Below are 26,559 nucleotides of genomic sequence, written 5' to 3' on the forward strand. Positions count from 1 at the left end.
CCCCCCTCCCGGCCGGCAGCCGCGGGCCCCCCTCGGGGGTTGGCTGCCGGCCGGCGGAGCCGCTCCTTGCGGGGACATCGCGCGTAGAGCTCGGGGTGGGCTCCCAGGTGCGCGGCGGATCAGCGGCGGTGCCCGCTCAGGGCTTCGGGGGGGAGGAAAGGAAAACAGCCGAAGGTGCGCCCGTCGGGATGCTTGGCATCACTGATGTGATAATTTTCCCGCTGCGGATGGGTTTGGCTTCGGAGTCCCAGACTGGGGATGGAGAGGGGTGCTCTCTCCTTAGGGTTTCTTGGTTTTCATTCAAAGAGCTGAAACTTTACCAGGTACAGAGACACGCTGGAAAACTCCTGCCTCGTCATCGTTACAAGTAGCAAAGTGTATCCAATGTAGCTTTGCAGTTTTCTGATTTTTGTTTCGGCTCTGTTGGTAGAGGAGGTCACTCAGGATGATGCTCAGAGGTTTGAGCGCTGCTTTGCAGTGTGTGGTTGTATTTGAGGTGGTGTAATTACTGCTTGGTCAACTGGATAGCTACTGCAGCAAACCTGCTTTAGCTGGAGTTTAAACTGGATGATTTCCAGAGGTCCCTTTCAGCTTCTATGATTCTGCGATTCTCTGATTTGCTGAGCTCTGTGTGAATGTCAGTTGTAAGTTGAAGGGAAAGTGCCCACTTTGTTTATCTGAAGTCTTTGCAGTCAAAATAACTGCAAGTCACAGGACTGCTTTCCAAACATGAGGTGTGTCCCGTGTACATCTGTGGTTCTACAGCGTGGCAGTCTTAATGCCGCCTCATTCCTTTAGTTTTTAATATTTCCAGCGTTTTCTATGTCAATAGAAAGCTAAAAGATTTGTGTATGAATATGTATACATATGTGAATATAACTAAGACTCAAAGCAACTAAGCAAAATACATTTTTGACCACTAACCATTGGTCAGATTTAATCAGGCTTACACGTTACCTCTAAAACTCTGGCAATGAGTCCTTTGTAGTGTAAGAAAGGTGAGGACCACCCTGCTGCATCAGGATGCGATGACATCCCCAGTCCTGCTGCACCTCTTTGTGCACTCCTGTGCACACATGGATGAACGCTGCTCTCTGTGGGCTGGAAACTTTCAGCTCCTGTGCTGGGATGAGCCCTGTGTGGCAATATGGGAGAGGAGAGCCCAGGAACACTGCATTGGGATGAAAGCCGTAGGACTGCTGGCACTGGATCAGAAAGGCTCCCAGAGCCTTCAGCATGCCACAGACCTGCTCGCTGCAGAGGAAAATCATCATCCCCAGTGAATTGGCTGGCATTAAGCATCCATTGCCTTTGTGTCATCAGATGGGAGCCTGCTTCTGCGGTGGGCAGGTTCAGCCTCTGGGAGGAGAAGGAGGAGGAGGAGGGCTGGGGGCCGCAGGGTGGGGCAGGGCTGTGCCTCTCTTCTGAGGAACTGCAGCAGAGCTGAAGGGCTCTAATTTTAGTTTGGGTTTTCTTCTCTCTTCTAAGAAGGAGCAAGTGAAGGTGAAGCTGCAACTTACGTAATTTGTGAATTGAACTGGGTGAGGTCTTTTTCTGTCTGTAGGGGAAACCTTTGATGGCAAAAAGCTGCTGTTTGCAGGCTTTTATTTGAAGACTGTGGGTTTCTTATAGGTAATGTGAGCTTGGGCTTTGGCTTTGACCCACGGCAGCATGCTATCACCTATGTTTTATTATCTCTGTTGTCTGGTGCAGTATGAGTTCTTTGGGGGCTGTGCATGGTGTGTTCCTTAAACCTGTCAAATGTCACTTGGATGTATTTTAGGTGTGATGTGAAGTTCACAGTAACTTGTTGAAATGTGTTAAACGTGTTATGCACAGCGGGCGGCATTCAGGCTCGCTTCATGGAAATCTCATGTAGCAGTAAACGGCTGGGTGTTGTCTCAGAGAAGGCATCAAACCATTTAGGAGTGCTTATAAAAGATTACTTGGGGCTCATGAGATGAAGCATCCACTTTATCTCTTGAGCTCCAGCATTTTCAACGTGAAAGCCTTGATAACTGTTTCCCACATTGAAATACCCCCAGTATGGCTGGGGATGTTGTGCCTGAGCGTCCGACTTGTCATATAGCTAACTGGAGGCAGGATTGCAGAGTCTGAATGCTCAGAGTGTTTTGTTCAGAGTTAATCTCTCTCTAATCAAGTGAAAATAAACGTGCCTATATAAGTGAAAAATAAGATCACTGTCTGATAAACTGGAAATATGTTTATTCTGATGGATTACGATGGATTGTTTTTATTCAGTGCAAAAATTGGAGAGGGATTACCTCAGTTCTGTAGCAGCTCTCTTAATTTTTAATCTCCAGTACTTGCGATTTCTAGCGATGGGGTAGTGGTCCAGGTCTACATGTAGATACGTAGCCCGTACTCTTCCTTTTACTGGTTGGAAACACCCAAAGAGAAATGCATGTTTTCTTTTGGAAGGTCTGCGGCCGGTGAACTGAACAGCACCAGCAGTGGAGAGGAGGAGCATAACCACTTGTGTTGGCTTCAGGAAGAGAAATCCCACAAGCTCTCTGCTCTTGTCCCACCCTTACCCATAGCTGTCACTGCAAGCAGCAGTGCAGAGGGAATTCAGGAGGGTTTCTGGGAACTGGATACATGTATAAAAGCTGAAATGGGTCAGGAGACAATGTGCCATCTAGACAGCAAACTCAGAGTCTCCTGTACCCTTTCCTGATTAATTGGTGTAATACAGTTTAAGTAATGTTCAGCTTTTTGGCTCTGGGGGAAAATGCCAGCTTTACTTTTTATGTGATTTAATTTGACAGTGTTAGCAGAGCTGTTTGTTTTTCAAATAAAATGGATAAAAGCTAAAAAGAAATTGTTAGTCTCCTAAATCACTTATGGATCTAGTTGTATCCTACAGGACACAGCGTATGAATAGGCCATACATAAATAAAAGCTTAAAAGGTGCATACCAATTAAAAAGAGGAGGAAAACCCTTTTTTACATGGATCCCTTCCATTTTTACCCTTTTCTGTACAGACCTTGGAAGTACTTTGTGTGTCATAGACAGAGAACCCCTTTCAGCTGCTGTGCTACCTATCAGAACCCATCTGTTGGCAAGCCAAGGAACAAAGGCAGCACTGAAATGTGTGTGAGGATCCCCTACCAGATGTGGGATCCTGCTGAGGAAAGCCTTTAGCTTAGAGGGTTAAAGAAGAATGTGGAAGACGGGAGACTGGGAGCATGTGTGGGGCAAAGAGTGAAAGAAATTGAAAGCATCTGTGGATATAAAGAAAAAAAATTGGAGTAGGGAGAGCGTAAAGAGAAGAGTTAGTGAGATGCAGTGTTGGATACATGCGCGTGCATCTGTTTGTATGCAGTGTGTGTTTTCTGATGAATGTGGTGGAAGTAGCAAGTCATCGCAGTGCCTTAATGGGCTGCAGGGGAGAATGCGCATCCCCCTCCCAGCCCCACTCCCCAGCATGGCTCCTGCCTCCCCTCCCTTCCCATCTCCCCTTCCTATGGCTGCTCCCACTAGCGAGTGCCCCTTCCTTTGGGTCCCCGTGGCATTGCTGGTGGCAGCTGAGCTGCATCCTTGGTGGAAGTCACCTTGTTTACTCCTCATCAGTCTGAGGGCAATTATGTCTTAATGCCTCCTGGTTCCTAGGACATACCAGCTGCAAATAAAATCTCATTTAATAACCCAGTAAATGTGAACAGGCTGTGGAAAAAAAATGCTCCTCCAGACCTAGGAAACATATGTTTATGCTAGCTGAGAGAACTGTTCTTGTATCCTGACTTGCACAGGGTAATGTCTTTATGCATTTCCCTTGATAATTGGTAACCTTGCCTACAAAATGAGGCTTGATCCGGTGTAGACAGTGGCATTGTGACCTGACCCTACAAATTGTAGCTGAGATCAGGAAGCTGTAATCTCTTGGAGGACCCTGGAGATGATTACTTCACCGCATCTGCTGAATTCATCTCTGTTTTTTCTTCATTGAGTTACAGCTGTTGCAGAACAGCGTTTTGGGCGTGCAGTGCTCAGCCCTGTGCTGTGTAGGTGCTATGGGTATCTGTGCAGGTATCTGAATGTGTGCATCTGGGCAGACAAAACCATTGCCATATGGAAGTGTTTGCATCAAGTAACGTGGTACCTCTGTTTTTTTCCTAGTAGTTGATGCTTAACCTTATGGCATTAGCAAATACAAGGTTTGACTTGAAGAACAGAAAAGTGTAATCTTAACAATAATACTAATTTAAAAAAAGTGATATATTTTCTGTTTTCCTAGATAGTTTTGGTAGCTCAGGCACTGGTTGCACAGATTAAGTGGTTTCCATGGGGAATTTGGCAGCTATGTTGATCAGAGGGGCAGAGGGATGAGATGTCTGGGTGGAAGACAGAGTGGTGGCTCTGCCTATGGTCAGCCCAAATGAGGAGTAAAACATGGGTTTCAGCCCCACATTAGAGATTGGCATTGCATGGATTTGCCTCTTGCTGAGTAGTTTTCTATATTAGGTAACTACATTTGCCATTTTATTTTTCAGTATGTTGCCAATTTAACCATTTATCTCAGTAGGCAAATGCCAGAGGAAAATCTTTGAAGAAACTGTAGAATGGCAAGCCCAGCTGCTGAGTTTAAAGATGGACTGAGATTATTGTTTGGTTTTTTATGTGTGTGTGTTGGAACCTACATTTTTCCCTTTCTTCCCTCTTGGATCATTCCAGAATACCGAAAGTTTTGGTTAATTATATGTGCTTAAAGGAAAACACTGTAATGTAGTTTCCATGTACTAGAGCATTATTCTGGTACAGCTGGAGCTGGCAGCCTTTCATTCCCTTACCACCTCCTTTTCCTCCTAAAAATAGCAGCACACTACAGTGGGATTACAGGAGAGACAGAAGAACGTTTCCTGAGCAACAGTTTCTGCTGGATGGCAGCTGAAGCAGCACCAAGAGCGTGGAGGAGCCAGAGGGAGATAGGAGCAGGGAAAGACTCAAGTCAGAAAGAGGTGGAACTGAGGTGGAAGGGATGAGGGAGGTGGGTGGGAAGCATCCTGTGCTGACAGCGAGATGTGCTGTGCTGCCTGGGGAATCGGGGGACACCTCACCACCTGAATCATTTAGAGGTTGCTGAGACAGAGCACTCAGCAGCATAGCGCGGGGAGCAAATGCGTGGCGTGGATGGGAGGTGTGGGCAAAATGACCTAATTTCCATCTCTGATTTCTATGATTTATTAAAGAGTCTTGCAAGCATTCTCTTCACAGGCTGAGATGGAATTTGAGGCATGGCAATTAGAAGTCCTTTAATTCTGTGCCAGTGTGCTGTCAGGATTTGATCACTTATTTGCAGCAACAGTGGGAACCCTCCATGGCAGCAAGGAGTGGTGGCTGCTGGGCTCTACCAGATGTTAGTCCTGGTGCTGGCACTGAGTTGGCTTCTGATTTGGGTCCTGTCCTCAGTGTCACTTGTACTGCGCCCACGTCTTTCTTGAGTATACTTAAATATGTCCAACTAGGCTTTCTGTCTGCATAAATTTTGTTTTTGCTTGCATTTATACATAATTAAATTGCTAATTCAGTAACAATTAACAGTCATTCATTACTGTTATGCTGAAATACTGTTATTACTAATTTTCTTTGACAAACCATCCTTTCTCATACGTATTGGAGATGAGGTGGTTATGTCTGATCAGTGCCCACTGATCAGAGCTCTTGCAAAGCCAAACGAAAGCATCCAGAATTTCACAACATTTAGAGGTCAAAAGGAGCATTTTATCATCATTTGATAGTGGTGTGACACAGATTTCTTGACTTGTTCTTCAGTATGTGAATTCATAACTACTTCATTACTTCACTTAAACTCATATCAAATATGAAGCAGGAATATTGTTGTTTGCAACTTCTCTACTAAGATGGTAGAGCAGAGAAGTAAAGCCAGTCCTTTTCTCAGCCTGAGGGGACAGTGATTGAATTAAGGATGCTGAAGTGAAGAATAAAAAAGCTTCTCTTTATTTTATTTTATTTTATTTTTTACCATCTCCCCACTGCTTCACTACTGGAATGGACATAAGATGTCTCTTTCCAGTATATGGCAAATGGCTTGAGTTTGGAGGTTACCTCTAAAATCAGGATAGTTGTAGTTCCTACACTGTACGGGCCAGAGGAGTACTAGCAGCTTATGCAGAAGGAGTACCAGTATTAAAGCTAAAGGCTGTATTGCTCCTCACTACAAGAAAGACATGGAGGCCCTGGAGCATGTCCAGAGAAGGATAGTGAAACTGTGAAGGGTCTGGAGCACAAGGAAAGCAGCTGAGGGAACTGCGATTGTTCAGTATGGAGAAGAGAAGGCTTAGGGGAGACCTTATTGCTCTTTACAATTACTTGAAAGGAGGCTGTGGTGAGGTGGGAGTCAGCCTCTTGTCCCAGGTTACAGTGATAGGATGAGAGGGAATGGCCTCAAGTCATGTCAGGGAAGGCTTAATATTAGAAAAAATTTCTTCTCAGAAGGAGCAGTGCTGCAGCGACACAGGCTGCCGAGGGAGGTGATGGGGTCACCATCTTTGGAGGTGTTCAAGAACCAGGTGGATGTGGCACTGAGGGATGTGGTCAGTGGGTATGGTAGGGATGGGCTGATGGATGGACTGGATGATCGTAGTGGTCTTTCCAACTTCAGTGATTCTGTGGAAGCAGTCTGCCTAGTTCTGTACTTGCTCCTTCTCAAGATCCAGTTTTGTTTTTACGTATCTCCTGCACAGACACAAGTGTTTTCCCCAGATCTCTGTTGTTGTGAATCCCCTCTGACTGCCTGTGTTTTGTGCTTCCCGTTGTCTGAAGGAACTCTCTCTTAACTCTTGCTGGTGTTTTTCTATCTAATAGCAAGGTAGCTGCTATGAAAGGACATGTCCCCAATGACCTTCTGATCCTCAGGTATTGTTTTGAAGAACACAATCATTGTAGTTGCTTCCTTCTTCTGACCAGTCAGTGGAAATTGATACAAATGCATCTCTGTAATCTTGTAAGAAATCTTGTGCTTTTTTCCAAAGTAAAATATTCTGACATGCAATAAATGATGCAGTAACAAACCAGAATGTACATTATAAAGCTACACAATTCTCTAGCTTCCAAGCATTTATAAGGAGATAAAATAGATATGTTTAGTTCACTAAAAAATGTTTTGCTACATTCCTTTAAGTCATCCCAGGGCTATTGTTGTTTCTAATGGGCAGAACTGCAAGTTTGCTTCCTTAGTAGTGTCCTCTGAGCTTGTGATGATGTTCTAAGAAGAAGAATCTCTGCAACATGGAACTTGGCACACAAACCAAGGTCTCAGCCAAGGGAAATGCATTGTCTGTTAATTTTCTAAACAAAACTAGTTCGGCTGAATGAGAATGCTTTTGCCTGTTTTGTATCTGGTTTCTACTGGCTGTATTTTGATTTTTGTAATGTTGATATGATAAGCAATTATTTCTGCATACGTGGCATTGTTTAAAAAAAAAACCAAAAAACAAAAAAAAACCCTCATGGTTAAATGTTTCTTATTTAAATGTTGGCTGCTGAGCCTGAAAGAATCTGTCCAGAAATTCAGAAGGGGTAGCACAAACATTAATGAGTGTCTGAATAAGTGTTTGAATGATAAACAGGATTATTTCCTACTTAAAAGCATTCCAGTTGGAGAAGTTGGCTGCACCAAAGCCGCTCTTTGATTAGGACATGTTTAAACTCAACATCTTGAGACTCTCAAGAGAGGAATCCTGCCTTCTAGTGGTATTTGGCCTTTGTACTCCAGGCTACTATGCTGAAATTATGGTCCATTTGAGAAACTCGTTGGAAATTTTTGAAACTTATATTTCTTTCTGAACTCTTGTTAGACACTCCATAGGGAAATTATTTATCAAGAATACTACAGAGATACAAAATTAGTACTGAAGTGCAGTATTTAATGTCACTTAAGATAGCTCTGCAATACGTATGGTATCTTCTGGAAAGGGTGTATAGCAGCAGGACAGGTTTTTTCTGTTACTCCTGAAGAATTTGCTAGTGCCATTGATGGTAGTGAAGGGGCCCTGCAGTCTGTTACATTGTGCCTCGTTGAAAGAAGGCAACTTCTTGAAAACTTAGCAGGAGCTTGGAATACTAGCAGCTTTCCATGAAGGAAAGGAAGGAGGGACTGATAGCAGGTGAGGCTTCCACACAAGCATGGGTAAAAGACTCCTGGATCTCCTTTGTCTTTCCTGCTAATGCTCCTTCAGCTCTTTTGAAGTGCAGAAGAAACCCTCAACTTTGTTCCTGTCTCCTTCCTGCTGCAGTTCCTTCTTCCCCACCTCCAGGAGTCCCTGCATCAATTCTTCCTGTGGGTAAACGCTGCTTGATCCTTTGTTGTAGACACCACGAACATTAAGAATTCAGCTTGTCAGGTGAAAATTTAAATTGCAGCAGACACACCTCTTGTAGAGTTATCCTGCGATTAAAACTGTCAGTTCAAGTGAAATGTTGTTTTTGTGGGCTCCTAACCTTTCAAAGAATTAGTGTTTGAAGCTTAAATGTGCTATCTGCTTTCATTAAAATTCATCTTTAAAAATATGTTTCATGTAAGGAGGGAGGAATGCTTCACCTGTAGTTCAGAGATAACTGCAAGTGTATTTGTTTCCACTTGAAATTTTGACCTTTGTTGCCTTGCCGCTAGGAGCAAGTCAGAGCTGTCCAAACTTTGAGTTTTCACACCTGTCTGGTGTGATCTCTTTGCTGAGGAGTGATGCTCTTAGAATTAATGAAACCAGAATGATGTGTCTTTTGATAATCTCCCGAAATAGTCATGAAGAAGCTGATAAAGGTTGAGAGGTTATTGAAATATTTTGCAACAATAAAACTTTAAAGCACTGAGCAGAAAGTAGGGAAGAAAACTGGCAACCTTGAACAGTGGGTAACATTTAAACCAAATGCATTCCTTTCCTGTGCCCTCCATTGGTTTAAACAGCAGAAAACCTTCTGCAAGGGCACAGCCTTCATCTCTCATGAAACCATCCTGCAGCTTCAGAAGCATGAAAGCTGCATCTGAAGGGCTGAGTTTATCTCCACCCCATGAGGCAAAGCGCAACACCAAGGCATGTTGTGACTTCTAAACATGTTAAGAGGGGGTGAGAGGCAGGCTGACCTACAGCATTTCTGTATCGGTTGCTTCAGGGTTGTGCATTACTGGGGTTGCCGATGTTATGAATGGAGCCCACTCGCTGTTTTCTCTGCAGCCACACTGCTACCCTTGCAGACATTTCCCCACTCAGGAGCCAATAATAGCTGGAGATATGGGATCCTGCTTTTCAGAGCAGCGGGATCTGAGGTGCCTAGTGGTCCAGCCTTCAGGCTGAGCCTTGGGCTTTGCAGACATTTCAAGCTCTATTTCCACTGGGACTGAGTGTAACATGAGTTTCTGGATATTCAGTGAGATTTTTCTGTTGCAAATCCACAGAGCTTGTGGGCCATCACCCTCCTGAAGCAGGCTCCGACCTACTTTGCTTAGTTGTCCTAATAGTATGAAAATTTACTGGTTTTGCTTCAGACATCCTCTCCCTTTCTTTTTCAAACTGGCAAGACAGTATTTTTCTCATAAAATATCAAGTCCTCTTGAACACTGCAACAACAGCATGAAGCAAAAAAGTTGCAGCAGAGTAGTCATTTACATAGATGCAAAGAGGATATTTTCAAGAGCATAGTGCTGATCTCAGTTTAGTCTTGCAGTTCAAAGTAGGATGCTTAGTTTCTCACTCTGTTTATTCAGAAAGTCTTTCTGAATCTTAATTCTTTCATTGAAAACTCTGGGCTTGGATCAAGCAGCTCTGTAAGCCCTGGTAGATACGCAGTGGTTGCCAGTGGATTTGCTCCACAAAACATCAGAGTGCTTGCAGCCCTCATCCCTCACTCTCTTTGCAATCTACCTATTGGCACTATAAAAATGTTTTAAGTTTAATTACTTGGCTGTTTAATTTCCCTCATAAAAGATGAGACAACTTGTAAGTAAATGGAAGATTTTTGACCTAAAACCTATAAGCCTAAGAAGCTTTGGTCCTAGCCTGTGGTCTTAGAAATTGGAAAAAGAGCTTTTTAGGGACTGCTTAAAAAGAAATGATGGATATTGGTGCCATCTCTGAGCATGGCAGCTGGAAAGTTTAATTATAGGCTGGAAATTCAGTTAGGGATTAGGGAAAGTGTTAGCAGAAGAAGTGAATGTTACTGACAGCTGTTTGTAGGCCTCAGAGTGGCAGCGTACGTAAAAAGCATAAAGTGCAGAGCCAGAAGTGTGGCGGCTTTGAGCACTCAGGCACTCCAGGTCGCTTGTTCCTTGACACATGAGCTCAGTCTCTGTGAAATCATTGTAAAGATTTACACGCATAAAGATGAAGGCAAAAAAATCCTGTTTGTTTTGGAGCCCTGTGCGTGGACACCAGGGCCCGGTATAAACAAAGAGCAGGAAAAGAAGTGGAGAGGAAGGGATGTATCCATATTGACTGAGGGATCTGGTGTAAGGAGACCTGTGCAATGAAGCATCAGATGCTAAGGACCTGATATCCCCACCCTGTGTGTTTCTGGGCATGCTCTTTGCCCTGACTTTACTCCATTCCTAACTAGTTTACAGCTAGCGCCTGCTGAGACTTGCTTTGTTAGAAACCAGTGTGTAGAGGATGGGACCGCCTGGAAATATGCTTCAGGCTCCTACTGTAATTGAAACAGTTTGGAAAACCCATGCTGCTGAGCATGGGGCTTACTGTAAGCATACTGAGAATGGTGTTGCAGACATACAGGAGTAGTTGGAATGAGAAGTCTGCGTCCTTTTTCCTTTAGAAGTGAGAAATATTTCTGCACCTACTTAGAGTATTCTGAGCAGGATTTTTGAAAAAACTTCTCAGAAGGAGTGGTAAGGCATTGGAATGGGCTGCCCAGGGGGGTGGTAGTCACTGTCCCTGGAGATGTCCAATAACCATGCAGATCTAGCACTAAAGGACATGGTTTAGTGGGCAGTATTGGTGGTCAGCATTAACATTAACAACGTTAACAACATTAACAATTCTGTGATTCTACTGGTAAGTCCTGTTGTGAAGGTCAGCCACTGGTGCTGAGACCTGTAATGTTACATATGGCTTGGACAGTTATAGCCAATATACTGTTAACGATGAACAAGTCTTGCCTATGTTTGTTTGTTTGTTTATTGTTTTTTTTTCCTCAGGACCTGAGTTTTTTCATTCAAGTGTATTTGATGTGATCTGAAAATAGCATGGTGTTTTTTGTTGTTGTTGTTTTCCTGTGGTACAGGGTTTTTTACTATATACATTCTGTCTGAATGAGGAGGAGTTGGGAGGGATGTGTGCCAGGCATAAGGTTGCTAGGTGCACACATGGCTTAAGGGATCTGCTTTTTAACACACAGCAGTTACCAGAAGGCATCCTTCGAGAGGACAAAGAGTGATTACAGAGCTAAGGAAAAAACCTTTTTATACTGAAGTGCGTTTAAAACAGATACACAATAGTGATATTTCAGTGGTGTTTCTATTCTTATGTGGAAGGATCATAATATATCTGGAAAAGTTTGGATTTATCTCTATTGGCTGTGAATTTTAAGACTTTGTTTTATTCAGCTGCAGTAACAGATCTGTTCTACCGTACAGGCTTCTGTGGCTTAATGGAATACTGACCTGAGTGTTAAAGGAGTAAAATAAGGAATTGTTTTCACAAAAAAATCAAGCTGATTGGAACATTTGGCATTATTTATAATACATTTAATAAATTTATGGTTGTATATGATCTTCCTTGACAATTAAAAGCTTGTAGAGGACAAAAAATGTGTGTATGGATTAATAAGCGACGAGTGTCCCATATGAGACATACAACACTGTAGCTGCATGACAGCAGTAATTCAGCCTTCCCAAGCATAATTCATTATGACTGGTAATAATGTATGGCTGTGATATAGAAGGTAGTCCAGCTGGCTTCTTAAAAAATAGCTGCGTGATATTAATACCAAACATTTGCAGCTCTTGCATGTTTTCTGATCTCAGCTCCAGCTCTTTTTGACAGTGCAGTTAAGTGGATTGGTACCCTCATGTGAATGGGGGTGATGGGCTCCTGCTAGTGCCTCGGGCTGGGATGGGTATGGGGTGTTCAGGGGACTGCTGGTGCTGCTTTTTACTTGATGAGGAAGGAGAAATGTATTTACACGTCTTTCTTTTTTGGAGAGCTTATGTTCCTTGGGGAGTTCTCTGGCAATGGAAAGAAAGCACTTCATGTGGTATTTGAAATGCTGGACAAGAATTCACAGCAGGCGTTTCCTGTCTTCTGGAGCATGAGCAGGGAGAAAAAGAAAGAAAGAAAGAAAAAGAGCAACTTTATAAAATATGGTTCCTGTTGGGAATGATGGAATATACTTCAACATGTTTAGTTACAGTTTTGTCAGCATAGGTTAAGCAACATTCTGAATTGATTAACCTGAAATAATTGAATAATACGGAAAAAAAACCACCATCTTTCTGAATAAAATGTACTTTTGTGGGACCATAAAAGTTTGCAAATGGGATAAAACAGTGGAGAGCCTTGGGGTAGTGTTTTGGGTGTTCTGCCCTTTCTTGGATGCTTGCCTGTGAGTGAGTGAAGGAATCCTTAACTCGCTCAGTTTGCAGGCTGCTGACTTTTTTTCAGTTGATTTTTCTTCTCCTCAGCTTGGGAAACCCATTAATTACAGCTGTAATTCTGAGATTTAGATGCTTTTCAGGACATATAGGCCCCTGCTGTGTTTCTGGTCTTATTTAGCACTAGTGGATTAGATAAAAATCTCAGAACTCCACCCTGAAATCTTGCAATCTGCTTTCATTCTTAAGGATACGTACATATCCAAGTCCACACTTGTATCTACTGAAGCCAGCTGGAACTAGCCTTTCTGTAAGTTTTCAGTCATCTGAATGCCAGCCATTGTCTTGCAATGGGTTTGCCACTTCCATGAGGGTTATCCTACAGCTGCCTATCCAGCCACCTCCGTGGTCTGTTTGTCCCAATGGACACCAGATGCTGATACCAGCAGTGGAAAGAGCAGACATTCTTGGTGGTGTGACATAGATTTGCGTTTTCTTCCTTCTCAGCCCAGTGTGCTGCAGTCTCTGCAGAGGTTTGTATGGCACGGAACCACCTGCGTGGCCACATTCCTGTGGGGCATTTGAACCTCCTTGAATTGCCTCTTGAATTGCTCTTCTCTTTTCCCTCCAAATGTCACATCTGTTTCATTGTTCAAAAAACACCGCTTTCGCGCTGGATGAATGCAGTCAGAATTATGTGGTGATTCCATTTGCAGTGTCATTGATGCTCCACCTGCTTGAAATGCTTGGACAGCCTGAACAAAAGTTAAGCAATCAATTCTGAAGCTGTTCTCAAAATGCAAGTTAAAAGAATCCTGCTTAGTCTTCTTGTTTTCTGTTTTTCATGAGCATTTTGAGATGCCATGATTAACATGAAAGCACAGTTTTTACTGACCATTTAGCTTTTGGTTCATCAGCAGCTGAACTAAGCATTTGCCAGCATATCAGAAGGGAGCTGACACTTCTGTTGCAAATAGCTTCTTCCCAAAAGCACTACTTGTGTTGAAGCAGTTTGAGTTCTGGCTTGCAGCCATAGGTTCACCTAAGCATGCTACAGGAAGTGACAGGTAGACAGAAGTAATACATATTTTAATGTGCTTGACTCGGCTAGAGACTGTAAAATGGAATAGACTTTCCTTTGCTTTGCTAGCAGATGCGAGATTACTCCCAATTTATTAATAAGTTATGGCACTGCCAGCACTGTCACTTGGGTCACCTTAATATCCCTGCAGCTCTTGAAATCAGATGAGAAACTGGAGTTCCTGAGGTTTCTTAAAGGTATTATCCACTCTTGTGAACCTACTGCAGAGAAAACGTGCTGAGATGTCAGCCCAGCCAAGCAGTTGTTAATAACACCTGCTGGGTACTGAGGTGGGTATTTCTTAAGTGGTTTTTTCAGCAAAGGATGGAAGCTAGAAATGAAACTAGAAATATTTCCTGTAAGTATCCCTAATACTTTGATAAATAAAAGAGTATCATGGCTTGACTGCATTTGAGATATGGGGAGCCACAGTTGTTGTAACATAAATCATAGGCACTCTGTCACTGAAACTAGATCATGTACATTAATGAATACATTACTTGTTGGAATGTCAGTCAGCATAAAAGAAAGAACTTCTAAAATATAAAATGGAAAAAAAAATCCAATAATAAATATCTGCCTAGTAGAATTCTTTTTTGCTTACTTTTTACTTAATATAATACAGTTCAGATAGCCTTCTTTCCCTTGGGAGATCTTCAGCCAAGAGAGAAAACAGTGTAGGATTATAAATAAATCGCAGGTTAAAACTAAGTTGATAGTGTTATAATGTTGTGAAGATGGTGAACTCTTTAATACCAGGAAGCATAAAGAATGTTGTCGTAAGACACTCTTTATAGTCTGTTCAGTACCACTAAGTTTGGTTGATCCTGAGTTGAAAGTAGGGCTTGAATACTATTGCTTAGACCAGAGGTGGACTGACTGGAAAGAGAGTAGAGGAGGGATAGTCTAAAAGAGGGCTAAAAATAGGACTTGCAAGAAGAGGCAGAGGAGAGAGAAGTCCAAGGGGAGAACGGCAGCCTTTGCAAGCTGCAAAGCCATTGCACACGTCCGCCGTTGTTAGGGCAAGAAGTAGTGTGCTTACATTTCAAGTAGGAAGAATTAGGTCAGACATTTGGGAAAATTTTCTTGAACAGTAAGGCAAGGGAGTCAGTTTACATAATAAATTTCCTAGGGATAGGGAAACTTTATCATTATAAGACTTCAATATCAAGTGGCATCAATGCATAATAGGGTGAGTTTAGAAAGGGCTTGGAAAGGGACCATGAAGCACTGACATCAGGATGCAGGACATTTTGAAGTGAAGAGTAGTGTAATTAAGATAGAGCAAGTATCTGATCTATTTATTTTGTTGGTATTTTTTCTTACTTGCATGGCTGTCTCTCTAAAGTTTGGTGGCTACTGCTGGAGGAATATTTAATGCTGTTCTGCAGCTGGGAGGATTGTTTGCTTTCTTCTGTGCAGATCTTGTTAAAAATGGTTTTGTAAGTGTAAAGATAGATTTGTGTGTCCTCAGCTGTGCTGAAGCACATGCATATAGTGCAGGCTGCAGAGAGCAGAGTTGGTTGGACCCCAGCTGCAGGGCACTGCTTCCCCAGGGCATTAATGACATCTAGGGAGTGGGTTGGATTACTTCATTCATTTTTTAGTTTGAATGTAATAACTGTATGAATATTGGCATGGAGATTTCTGTCCTTGTGGAAAACAGACTGCAAAACAGAGGAAGGAGAGGCGAAATTGAACTCTGTCACTTATCTATCATCAGCTATAGCTACTAGAATAAATTTTTGGCCATTCATTATGAAATGGAGAATAATTCTTTCTATTTTCTGCACGTGTAGCAATTCCTAAGAAGATTGAATTGTACATTATTATAATATTAAAATTGTTTGATAAATAAAGCTTTGAAATCATAAATTCTTTCTTGGGCAAATTTTTCCCATGAGGCTGTTACCTTTTCCCCATGACACTGCATAGTGTAAAATATAAATAAATTGAATTTTACATGCTGTGATCTGGAGGGCGCTGAAAGAAATGGATTGGCATAAAACAGTCAGTAGATATAATGCACAGCAGTCCTTTGTCACATGCTCAGGGAATGTAGCATTGGCTACAACACAAAGTCAGCAGGAAGAATGGAAAAAGTCACTGTTTATGCACCTATTTAACTGGTTTGGGCACTTTTCTGATTACCACAAGAGACAAGTTTAACACACAACACACAGAACAGATGTTTATTTATTAATTGTAGAGTTCTTCCTTAAATTAGGGTAGATAGGAGCTACAAGAGGCTTTTTTTTTAACCTTAAAAGTACAGTCAAACATTAACCAGGGCTATGTAAAGAAAAAGGAAATGAGAAGGGAAATAATGTATGTTGTAAAGTCATGTATTACTGAGTTAAGAAATACCAGCATCTAACTAAATTACTTTCATTTCTGGTTTCAAATGATCAACTTGACATTGAATCAATTCCTTTTTTAAAATGCTCAGTCTCTGTTGAGTAGCCTAAGATGATTTCCAATGACTTTTTTTTTTTGTCTCTCTCAATTTCCATTGATCTAAAATATGTAAAGAGCTTTCTTTCCTCTTTATGTTGCAAAAATTGGTTCATTCGTTCTCTTTCTCTCGCTTTTGTGACTAAGCTGCATCACTACTATCTTCTTCCTTCCCACCTCCTCTCTCTCTTCCTACACCATTTTTTTTTTCTGATCACTGTGTTGTGAGGCACTGCAAACCACCTGGCTGTCTTCATTGCCCCAGCCACTTCTATTCTCTCAGAGATGCCATCTCTTCCTACATTTCTAAATCCAAGCCAGGCATACATGTTCAGGAAGAATGGCCAGGTCAGGTGGCATCCATCTTCAGAGGAAGCATAATCCAATATAACACTGAGTCAGGAGTTCATAATGTAATTACAGCTGGGTGTATGGCGTTCTAGAGTATGATGGGCAAATGGAGTTAAATCCTCTTTAAAGATAGCTGTTTTCATTATCAGACTGTATTGGGTGCTTGTCTTCACATTTGCATGGTTCAGAATGGTTGCACAGATGGTGTGAGGTTTTGACTTTACTGGGACAAGTGCATACTGTGAAGTTACAGTATGCTTGCTTTTAATTTAGCTGCGGGGTTCAGTGTGCAGTGGGCCCTCAGGATATAGCTCCAGTGCATGGAAAAACATGTGTATGTGCTCTCTGTGTTTTGGAAACATATAACTAAAATTGTCCCAAAACGCGTAACTGAAGTGTAAGTGAATCTGGGAGAAAATCCCGCTTACTCGGTGGTTTTGGGTTAGATCTCTCCACACTGCAGATGCTTGGATCCACCGTAAATATTCTTGTCATTCGTGCTTTTCCATGTTGACCGACTCGTTCCTAGAAGTCTGCACTCCCACTGCACCATCTGTAAGATTTGGTTTGCATCCAACAAACTGTTCAACAGCTGGTGATATGGGGAAGCTTGAACGGGTGGAGTTGCCTTTTCGACAGTGCACAGGCAGTGGGGAGAACTGCTGGTATCTGCACTTCAGATTTTTTGAAGGCCAAGGGGAACACTTCGTAATGCATTTTAGCACAGGGTCATCTGGCAAGGTCTGGAAGAATGTTTTTGCAGAGACCATGTAAATTGGTGTCATGGGCTAGCCCCTCTGCCAAACAAACAGTGGTTTTGTAGTCTGTAGCAAGCAGTGAGACAACTGAAGAGCGTGAATTCTTATATAGAACTCTGATACGGAGTTCTGATATAGGAAGCTGACTGTCTGATGTCACGTTCTTCGGTTGTTTAGACTCACAAGGTTTTAATTTGTTTGAGGAGCCAGTGGTTTCCTGACGTGGTGCTCCCAACTGGAAAGCTTATCACTTGATGACGTAAGGTGTGTTTTACATTAAAAAAATCAAAATATGAAGTGAATAATCTGTTTTGGGAAAAGAAGAGTTATTACAGCTAAACACAACTGTGATGCCTCGTAATATAGCCTTGCTGCTATGGACTTGTTTAATGTCACCAAAAGCTGAAAAACGGGATGAAAAATTAATGTGGTATTTGGGGAAAAATTGAGCCAAACGGAGGAGGAGGGCAGTGGGCCCCGAGCCTCAGAGATCTGCGCATACAGAGCAGCCTTTATTTAGGGAGTGCCCAGTGCAGGTTCAGGCTTTGCTCATCTGTTTTATTTTTTTGCTGCCTGTAATTTCTTCCTTCCTGTTGTGTCTACCTGAGTTTGATGGGTTTTTGGTTATTTTAATCCTGTGTTCACAGAATTGCCTGGAAAGCAGCCTGCAGCTCCCCAGAGCTAGCAGGGGGTGCAGTGGGGTATGTCTCTTCCACTGCCATTCTTGCACTCTTCCCATCTCCATGGCTGATGGCCACCTTATAAAAAATAAAATGGCTCAGTTCTGGGCAGGTTAGCAGGAAATACTGAAAAGAAAAACCAACATTTTTTAATATCACACTACTCTTGCAGGTAGCAGGCTGGTGAGGGCTTACTTCAGGGGTGAGCAGTCCTTTAAGGCTCCAGAACTATTACACAGAACAGAGCAAAACAAACTGGTTTCTTTGCTGAATTCCAGTTACTAAGATGCCCGTGAAACCAGAAAAAACACACTGATGTTTTAAACTCATCTTTTGTTTGTTTTCTCTTGTTTTACTTTTAAGCCTTCCCATCGTCTAAGGTAAAAAGATAAATGCTTGGAATGGAGTGGGAAAGCCATGAAGGTGATGGGCTGGATGGTTTGTACCTTACCTTTCTGATTCCCATCTGAGGCTGGGAACACAGCCTGGTCAGATACTGTATGAAACTGTGAATCATGTTCACAGGTGCTACAGTATTTTTGCCTGAGGTTAGAGTGATAATCCACCACACCTGCCATGTCTCAGCAACCTGTGCACCTCTTTTTATGTATGTTACATGTTTTTTTTTTTCAAATCCAAAATTGATTCTCTTTTCCACTTCCTATAAGAAAATCTGAACTTTCAAGATCTATGCCTGAAGCACACTCAGTCTCTGTAGCACTCGCAGCAAGTTTTAAATGGTGAATGATGCGCAAGGGGTCCCATGTGAATGTTTTGCTCCAGAGCAATTCAGAAGGGTCAAAACCTCGTGTAAACGTAAGCCAAGTAATCAAAATCTCTTCTCTGCAGAAAATTAGTGTGTGGCATTGATGGCTCTTTCTTGCCCTTTTAAGTTGCTGAATGAAGTATTTATCAGTCAGTTGTAATAACAGCCCTATGAGCAGCCTTGATGTATTTCCTTTTTCTTGAATTTTAATTGAAATGAAGGAGGGGTGAAGTTGGGAGTGTGTACATGGAATTCTCTGATCAGAATCTCCTCTTCCTTTCTCACATCAGCTCCCCATAGTTTTCCCATTATTTCAGCAGATTCTGGGTGCGGGGAGAAGTGGAGCTCTTTACAAAGAGTTTGGTGGGTGTTTGCTTGCAGAGTACTGTTCCCTTGTTCCTCTGGCAAATTTCTATCTTCCTATGGAGAAAACCACTTGAATCAACAGTATGTTCAAAAATCAGGGTAGCTTTGGTATGTTTTAGGTAATATGGCTCCCAGAAGATGATCTGGGTCTTCAGGGAGAAGTGTGTGTCAGTCATGCTTTTTGAAAACTTTGTGTGCAGGAGAGTCAAAAGACATTACAGCCATTCTATATTTTACTGCTGCGGAAGCAACCCATCAAGAAAACCAAACAGATCTGAGTAGTTTCACTAATTCATAGAAACAATAGGAAAATGAAATAAAAATATCACCCTGTGCTTCCAGTGCTCTGAAGCAGAAACAGATATGTGCATCTTGTGAATTTGGAGTTGTCACCTCAGGTGGAAAGAGTAGCAACATCAAAATATAATTGTTTATGCTTTATAAGTTTGCAGACGAAGAATGTTGATGTTGATCTGTGCAAAGTTTCCAGTGGTGACTGCACAGAGCTATAGACATCCTCCTTTTGACTGTTATAGCTGGTATGCCGTCTACTCTAAATCCCACTTGATGCCAATCAAGTTCTTGCTTGCTATCAGCAAATTCTTGATTACTGTCTGCAAGAAGCCTGTATGCATTGCAAGGCTCTTATCAGTTCCCTTCTCTCTGTTTGCTTTCCCAGAGTAAGCAAATTCAGCTCCTTAAACCTTTTTCCACTCATCATGTATTCTAAACCTCTTACCATTCTTCCTACTCTCTTCTTGACATTAATACATACATTTCAAAAAATATGAGGCCCTAGATGAAGTACAGTGTGCCATATGTTTCACTCTGATGTTGAAAAAGGCAGAATAGCCCCAATTGTGTGTCTCAGAAGGAAACTGGTCTTGCTTGTGTGACTTCAGACCCTTATGCCTAGACAGTTATTCCTCATAGTGTTTCACTTGTGATATCCCTGTTCCTGTTGCAGTTATCCTTACAGAATGTAGCCTATATATGGTTTTCTTTCAAGCTGCTTTTCTGATCTTGAAGTCTATTGTGTACTGTCTTAGTATACCTCAGCCTCCCATGGTGCAGTGCTGAGCACAGCTCAGGTGCTTGCCTTTCCTTCATTAATGCTCTGGGACAGGCTGTGATACCTCAACTGATGTATTCTCTCAGGTTGTCATTGTGCTACTGATAAGTGTTCATGGCACTTGCTTTGATTATGTGTTTTTTTTTTTCAAGAGCTTGTTCAGGCTCTTTTTTTTTTTTTTTTTTTTTAAGATAATTTAAACTATTTCTGTGGTTTGTTCATGAAAAAGTCATGTGGGGACTGGTTTAAAAGCATTGCTAAAGATAGACTCTGTCATCTGCACCACTTTCTACACTTTCTTTTTATCAGCTGGGACAGATGCCCTGTCAGAGAGAGCAAGAGAGACATTGCATCAGCTTGACATCGTATTTTGATAAAATTTGTAATGACTTTGTTTTTTTTCCAATCACATTATTTTTATAGGGTTAGAAATCCTTTGGTGTGTTCCTCTAACTTCTCATCTATTAAAAATATGCTGTCCTTACCTTTTCTGTCCTTACCTTCCTCTATAAGATCAGGTGCTGTGTTAGATCTTTTCATTTATTTGAGACCTTATCTAGCCTGTCTGGCATCTGCAAAGTGGTGGCTAATGATTTAGAGATGCTTGCTGGCAGTTCCTGAAGCACTATAGGGATGTTTTTTAATGCTTTCTGATGACTTGATAACCCATAATTTCCTGATGTCTTAATCTCTTCTTTCCTTATTCCATCCTGTACTTGCATGTCCTCTGTGTTAGGTTGAAAGATGTGCTAAGTATCTGATTGCAGGTAGCCTCTGTGAAGAGGCATTGAATAATTTAGCCTTTACTGTGCCACGTTTATGTTAAGTAAGGTACCTGTTCTTCCCTTTTAACGTATTTATAGAATCTTTTATCATTTGCTGTGCCCTTACTGGTTGTAAGCCACTTTGCATCTTAGTCTTCATCTCTCCTTTTATGTCTGTAGTGTTCTTTTATGATCATCATATGAGTCATGTGTCCTTGCTTCTGCTTTGGAGTACAGTCCCTTTTGTTGTTGGTTTTTTCCCTGTCATTTAAAAGCTCCTGATATTTCCTATCTTCACCCTGGATAAGAAGAGCACGGTCTCTCCAGGAACTCCTGTTTCATTTTCTTTCATTAGATCTTGTGGGAGGTAGCAGCAGAGGGGCCCACACATGCTCAGGATGTGAAAGGTTTGGGTCCTTATGGACAAGTCTGCCATAGTCTCTTTGACAACTCTCCTAAAGATGTTGGGTGGTCACAGGTGTCTCTTCTGTCTCCTTCTGATATCTTACTCAAGTACTATCTCAGTTTTTTCTTCTTTCATCTTCATCAAGAAACTCTAAAGAAATCTGTATCATGCACCTTCTAAGAAGGACAGACAAATAGTTTTAAGTCATACTATATCTTCTAACACCTTCACCCAGCTTAGCTGTTATATTAATTCCTGCTGGTTCTTCCTGAAGTCACATCTGCAAAAATGCTTTGAGTCTGTGACTTATGCCACCATGTCTTTTAAATCCCTGGTGCTGGCTTGCTCATCCTGGTATTTCCTTACATTTAGCAGCTTTTTCTATCGATTTTTTTTATTGTCTTTCTTGTTATTACCTTTCTGATTTTCGTGTCTTGAACATGTTTTTTTTGTTTTGTTTTTTTGCACGTGCCGATTCTGATGTGTGTTTATGTTTAGGTATATGCATCCATCATCTAGTTATGTTTAAGATGTAATCTTAAGTTCTTAAATAGGTCCACTGTGTTTGTGAGTACAGGGGTTGCACACACTGGGGGCTAGAATCTCATAGCTATTACAGTCTTTGTTAGGCTTTTTGTGGCTTAGGTCTTCTCTGCATGAGGGCAAAATTCATGAAAATTAAAGACTATCAAAAAAATTCTCCTTTTCTTGATGAGAAACTAAGAAATGAAAGAAGCTGATACTAAAAGCAGTTTCATGAAAACAGTTTATATTTGAAGCGTAGAAGACAACAATCTGGCATAGAATCTTTTCTTAAATCATGTATTGACATTTCTGTTACTGTTCTCAGTGGCAGTATTCTTCTCCATATGGTCTTTTCATCAGCATCTCATCGTTATTGTATAAACTTGTCTCTCATTATGTAGAACATTATTTTTAAAATATGGAATCATTATTATATTATGTAACTTCCAAAGGTGGATCTTTTCAGTGATTTATTGTACTTTTCATAATTTGTAATTAAAGAAGAACTTTCCACAAAGAGAATTAATTAGATCAAAGAAGCATTTAAGTGTAAACCATTAGTCTTTGTATTACAGGAAGTAGTTAGTGGCTATGTATAGTTCATTTAATTATACTTGGTTCAATTTTGTTTAGTCACTGTATCTTGATTTGTTTTGAAGTTAATTTGCAATTTCTTCTGTAATGTGATTTCAGTTTACTTAATATATCAGATATATATAAATATGTGCTACTGCAAATAAAGATTTATTAATGACTTCACAGTAAATTAAACCACAGCCTCTGCTGTAAATTGGCTGTGAATTCAGTTGCTCAATATATGGGTAATGCAGAAGATCTACAGTCTTAGAATGGGAGGCAGGAAGTCAAATGACTTGTTAAATGTATGGATATATGTTGTAGATTGCAACTCCCGAGTGGAGGGAACCAGATAACGGAGAATCATAGAATCATAGCATGGCATGGGAGATGTGCTCCAAACCCTCTGATCATCTTCATAGTCCTCGTCTGGATCCTCTCCAACAGCTCCACAGTCTTTTTCATTCTGGGGGCCCCAGACATGGATGCAGTACTCCAGATGGGGCATTACAAGAACGGAGTAGAGGGAAATATTCCCTCGCCCTGCTAGTCACTGTTCTTTTGATGTAGTCCAAGATACAGCTGGCCTTCTGGGCTGCAAGTGCATTGCTGGCTTGCATCAAACTTTTTGTCCACCACGACATAGCCTGGGCTTGATCTGGTGAGATAATTATTGGTAAAGGTGAACATGCTTTTGGTTCCCATATGAAGAACCAGTTTTCAGTCCATGACTAGTAAGGTAATGATAGTGGTACTGTCTCAAATGGCAACATATAGATAGCTCTAGACAATAGTGACTGGGTATGTTGTAAGGTTTTATGATGCAAGCTCTGCACAAGTAGTTTGCAGATCTAGCAACCCAGATGAAGTATATAATTACTTAGTGAGAGGGAATGAAAAGATACCTTATCTGTAATTTGATCTCATAAAATTAGTTTCAAGCGTGCCATGTGGTTTTTTGAAAGTGTTCTTCACACCTTGATAATATGTTAATGTTTCCTCAATTATAAGCATTTCAGAACACTGCAAATTAATATTTTAAACCTTTACATTACTGAAAGTGTAATTCATTTTAAACTTAGTTTTTGAGGTTTTAGTTAGTTCTTGGCATAATTTTTCTTTAAACAATAAAAAGTTGATTTTCATTCACACTGAATTTTGTATCCAAAATTACTTTAGACTTAGAGTGTCCCACATTAGTAGCATCTGTACTATGTTTGGACTGGACTAATCTTTTGGAATCTTTGACTGTGGGATTGCAAGCCAAAACTTAGATATCCAAGAACACATCTGGGTTGCATAGTATTACCTCATTTGTATAAGGTAATGTTCTTAGTTTCTTTTCATTAGTTTGTTTTCTGTTGGCTGGAATGAGGAATTTAATACAGGGCTTGTGCTGGCAACAGAATAAGTTGAAGGGACTTCAGTGATGTTTTTCTTCCTGTACTGGAATTCTCACTATAAGTCGTGATTTTGGTATATAACTAAGTACAGTAAATAAACTAATAGAATACAACAAACACTTCTCTGATTTAATTTATTTGACAAGTGTGCAGACACCACCAGCTATTCGATCAAATGCAAATTTCATAAAAACAAAAGTAGAGTTATATTTGTATTACTGGATTTCTTAAGATTAATGTTATTTCTTCAAGTAAGTACCTGCCTCTTTCTGGGAAGATTGTTATGCCATTTATAAAGCAGTGAAATGCTTGAAAAGTTTTTTACAGATAAACAATCATTTTCTGAGGAAGGCAGAATAACCTAATGCTTTGCACTAAAAGAGAGAAATGTTGTTTTGCTGTCTTGAAGCTTATATATTTTCAGCTAGGTGGAATGAGACACATTTAAAAATCTGATGAATTCAAATGGTATGCTGGGGTCCATGGAGAGGAGTGGCCAGCAGGGACAGGGAGGTGATTGTCCCTCTCTACTCTGCCCTCGTGAGGCCCCATTTGGGATAATGTATCCAGGTCTGGGGCCCCCAATACAAGAAAGACAGGGAGCTGTTGGAGAGGGTCCAGAGGAGGGCCACAAATATTATCAGAGAGCTGGAGCACCTCCCCTACAAACACAGGCTGAGGGAGCTGGGCTTGTTCAGCCTGAAGGAAAGAAGGCTGCAGGGTGACCTCATTGCAGCCTTTTAGTACATAAAGGGAGCCTACAAACAGGAGGGGAATCAACTCTTGAAAGGGTAGATAACAGCAGGACAAGAGGAAATGGTTTTAAGTAGAAGGAGGAAAGATTTAGGTTGGATGTCAGGGGGAAGTTCTTTACCATGAGAGTGGTGAGGTGCTGGAACAGGCTGTCCAGAGAGGTTGTGGATGCCCCATCCCTGGAGGTGTCCAAGGCCAGGTTGGATGGGGCCCTGGGCAGCCTGGTCTAGTATTAAATGTGGAGGTTGGTGGCCCAGTATGTGATAGGGGGTTGGAGATTCATGATCCTTGAGGTCCCTTCCAACCCAGGCCGTGCCATGATTCTGTGAATTCATAAGAAGTTGCTTTAAAAATGTGTTTGCTTTACTTTTATTTACATCTCTATGATAACAATGTGAAATTAATAGTATTTTGTTCTCAGTATTTGTAGCTAAACATACTGGTGTGTGTAGGGAAATGTTTGGAAATGGGTAACCTTGGGTTAATTAAATCCATCTGGTGTCTGACTAATGACAGGAATACTGTGTCCAGGGAATCATTTAATGCTACAAGATTTGATAATGCACCAGAAGTTTTCTAACAAAGCAGTCTTAGAGCAAACTAGGACTCGCATGTAACTGGAGTGAAATCCAGTCCTGCAGAGCAGCTCATAGAACTGCAAAGGTCTGTTTCAGGCAGAAATGTCCCAGAAGAACTGAGGAACTACATTTTTTGTTCCTTGAGATGTAAAATTGTGGCTGGGATGTGAAGGAAAACTTATTTTCAGTTTGTTCTTCAAGGAGTTGATTTTTATGGGACTGATTTAAATGAATGTGTTTCCTAGCTCGCTAAAATCCAGGAACAGATATCTTCATTAGGAAAGAAGCTATATAGGGTGAAAACAGCTTATAGAGGCACTGTGGTAAAAAATGAAGAAAGGCAGAAATGTAATTTGTGTCAGCTGGCAGGATATCTGATCCTATGTAGATCAATGCCTGAAGATACTGCTGTTGACGGTGTTTCAAAGCAGCAGCTGTGACTGTTCTTTTTCTGTTTCAGTGCTCTAACTACATGTAATATCCAGAAGAAAAAGAAGACTTTGTACTAACACCTTCATGCATTTATACTTTCTATTTGTCATCTGTATTGACTAATTTTGTATTGATTTTGTAGCTGTAAGTTAGCTTTTTGTTACTTGCCAGTTCAAAATTTCTGGAAAAAAAAAAAAACAACAAATGCACAGTTTGTTATTACTGAGTTAATTATTTGATTAATTTGCATTTAATGGTTTCTTGCACTTACACAGAACATGGTCTGGAGGTGGGGGAAGGAACTTCTGAAGTTTGAGGAAACCTGAATGATTTTAAAGCAAGCCAACCACGATAACAGCTGATAAACAATAGTTTGTTACATGTTGATCTGACAGATGGGCAAAGCAAAACCAAGAGATTAACATTATTCTGCAATTTAATTTTTAAAGCATGCAAAAACAGTGGCTTAATAGAATTGAATATGGAGAATGAGTTTGCTTGCTCTACACGTGAGAAACTTGCCTAAGCTTCCTTTGTAGCGAGTAGAACAAAATAGCACTAGTAAGTGATTTATCTCGGCTTAAAGCAGACATCTAAAATAGGTCAGATGAATCACGCTCTGAAATGTCTGTTTTTCTCCTCTGAGTATGGAGTGAGTTTAAAGTGACCATCTCAGATGTGTACATCCAGAGTTGGATTAGATGGATACCTTCCAGGCTGTCACGTTTTACAAGGCAGTAGATAATTACTGCTTTTTGTAGGGACTGAAGGCAACTGTTTAAGTAGTACATTTCTAAAGGGTGTTTTTTGTACAGCTGTGGCAGCTTAAGTGTAGAAATTTGATGTATTCTTAATGAAGTGCGTCATGTGTTAGGACTTTGAAAATGTGCCCTGCAACATAAATCTACCATATGCATTGCATATTTCGCCCTTGTGAGTGTTGGTGTGCAGCAGGTATGACCATGCACCCACATCCACATGGGCACTGCAAAAACCAATTGCGAGATGAATGC

General features: G+C 41.2%; 1 protein-coding gene across 15 annotated transcripts in view; it reads left to right on the forward strand.

Annotated features, from left to right (window-relative positions):
• The window catches only part of EPB41L3 (erythrocyte membrane protein band 4.1 like 3), a 138,424-nt gene that overhangs the window by 45,515 nt on the left and 66,350 nt on the right, over positions 1-26,559 (forward strand). The gene's annotated exons all lie outside the window — the stretch shown is intronic.

This window comes from Phasianus colchicus, chromosome 3 (genome assembly GCF_987193195.1).
Source record: "Phasianus colchicus chromosome 3, bPhaCol1.hap1.1, whole genome shotgun sequence".
NCBI classification, from domain to species: domain Eukaryota; kingdom Metazoa; phylum Chordata; class Aves; order Galliformes; family Phasianidae; genus Phasianus; species Phasianus colchicus.